We start from the raw sequence: 2,805 nt of genomic DNA, 5'->3' as shown, positions 1-2,805 counted from the left end.
TGAAACAAGCAAACAAGCATATTCTACAAATCACACTCTCTCTTACAAACAACCGAAGTGGCTGCCAGGTGTACAAAAGTGGGATCCAGCAAGTGTACTGAACTATAACTCCGCATCTTGTAATCTGTGCGCTTTAATAAAAGGAGAGACACATCTGATTGCCTAATTCAAGGTTCATCAAAAGTGGAGGGTTTTTGTTGATCATGTACGAGTTGACAAGGTAGGGTGTATAATGATAAGGATATGTGAAAAGTCAGAGTTTAAGAGCAACCAAAGGAGTAAGATGAGGCATGTGCTAAATGACAAACAGGTGAATGTATTGTAATATAAAAATCTGTGTGTGTGTGTGTGTGTGTGTGTGTGTGTGTGTGTGTGTGTGTGTGTGTGTGTGTGTGTGTGTGTGTGTGTGTGTGTGTGCGTGTGCGTGTGCATGAGGTAATTCATGCAGTATCCAGTGTAAAGCACGGTTGCTGCTGCACAGAGCACTTGCTTGTGGATTCGATCAGGGACCCTCTTTGAGACAAGTCTACAGAAGCACAATGAGGTTTTGGTGGATTCTGGCTCCGAAAACTTCAAACCATACAGATTAAAGCTATGTGAACAATCCTGCCAAAGAAATGCCAGGAGATATATAATGAGAGCAGAGATTGCAAAGCATTTTTGATCCACAGAGCTGCATTCATTTGTGATGACCATCTACATGGCCAGAGACTTAACAATGACTGCACCATCCTCCAGGCAGAATCATTTGCTATACAATCAGCACTTGCACATGCATTCGTCCATATAGAGCTATCTGTACGCATCTTCACTGACTCACTTTCTGCATTTCACACTTTACAGAAACAAGACCACCATGACAATATCCACATAGTACCATCCACATAATTCAAGCTTCAGCAATGATCCCAACAGGAGAATTTACCTTGTGCGAGTACTACCTGGCCACCCACGCATCGTACACCGGGCATGTAAGTGGTAGCGGCCAGAGCGGGATAAGCGGGGGAGTCCAGGTCACGGCACTCGCATACAAGAGAAATGTGAGATTATTAAATCAGGACTCTACTTCATCATTCCATCATTTATATATTTAAAAATCAAATTATCTTTAGATATCCATGAGTACTTTATATCCACAGTACTTTACACTGAACTTTATCATCACTGATTAGCCGAGGGAAATAAGGGACACCAATACGTTGCTTGCCTGTTTATTTTCGTCATAGCACCTAGCTACAAGCTCACCACTCTTGCACGTCACTAAAGCTTCAACATGTATAAGATGGTGAGTTCCATGTAAACTGCGTAATACTAACCGTGACCTTATGAATCTGGATAAAAAGCAGGTCTGAGTGGTAAGGAGGCGAGACCAGATCTGCCGGTACGCCCAAAGTACCCGGGGGTATCTACGCCCCCTAGCCAGGGTATTGGCTACTTCTTGGACCACACGGACACACGTGAGTGGCTGCCTTGTCACGGTTTGTGACGTCACTAATGACATAGCAAACCACTAGCATGACGTCACTAGCAGACGCCATTCAGTTATTGTACACTTTATTACAGGTGACACTATCCTCCTGGCAAGATAGTGTCCTCACACAAATGACTGGGCATGAGTGGCAATAGATGTTATCGTGTACGTAGCGTACATGATGACACGTGTATGTACAATATGTACATGTATGTACAATAATTACGGGCGGCACCCCGCATTTTCATCACGAGGGATGAAAATAATACCTAGTATACAAAATAATAAAACTCGTATTTCTCGGTGCCCATTTTCCATTAGTTCATTGAATCGGACTCATGCCATGGACGCGTCATGCCAAAAAAAGGGGGGGGGGGGGTACCGTGGCAGGACAAGGAGTGGGCGAATGGTCCCACTACACAAGACCCACGCTCGAATCAGAAAAGTTTCTTCCGTCGATCTCCACCACACACACTCCATGATAACTCTCTTTTTATTTCATATATTGTATTTTCTTTGAATCTGTTACACAAGTGCAACAATAAAATAGATGTAACGTTAATGATACTATACTGATAAAGTAACAATAATTGGGTGGCAATAGCGAAACCAGTCTACCTCATCATCTGAAGTCGTGAATTATAACAGAACCGCTGGCCATATCTCTCACACATTTCTTTCCAGCTGCCTCATTAAGCTGACGGTCGCGGCTGCGTTGATCTCGCCCGCTCTCTTCATCCTCTGGGTTAGATGACGATACGCTGTGGGTTTTGGGACGGGACAATACTCTCACATTTCTTATCAAATTAGAGAGGTAAATGCGTTTATAGCGAACGGGAGTAAAATGGAAAATTATTACCCCCGGCGCGAGATGAGAGATTTTTTTTTTTTTAAGAGATGTTTTCTTCAGAGACACTTATCTAATTGCCTCTCGATATCGCTTTAACCTCTTAATAATGTCTTCTCCGTATTTATTTATTTTTTTCTTTAAAAATTAAAACAAAAGCTCGGCAATGCAATTGATCTGCTGTTTATCTGGTTGCACTATAAAACCTGAACGACGTTTTGGCTTTAGCGAACAAATGAACAATAACGCATCAACAAAGCGAGGCTTAGATGTCATATAAGAATTGAATTTATCCGGATATCCGATCCAGCGAACAGGGTATTCTCTCTGCTCTATAGTTTTGTTGAGATGATAAGATCTTGTACGGGTAAAAACTAGGCAGCGATGTTGGAACGAGCACCTCGCGGGAAAACAAACTTTGCATTTCTTCACTGTTTAGATCTTCCAGATAATACCCGATTCTGTTGTGAGGTTTGTCAGTCTGTCG

Source organism: Penaeus monodon, chromosome 42 (genome assembly GCF_015228065.2).
Source record: "Penaeus monodon isolate SGIC_2016 chromosome 42, NSTDA_Pmon_1, whole genome shotgun sequence".
NCBI lineage: Eukaryota > Metazoa > Arthropoda > Malacostraca > Decapoda > Penaeidae > Penaeus > Penaeus monodon.
This window is presented reverse-complemented; position numbering follows the sequence as displayed.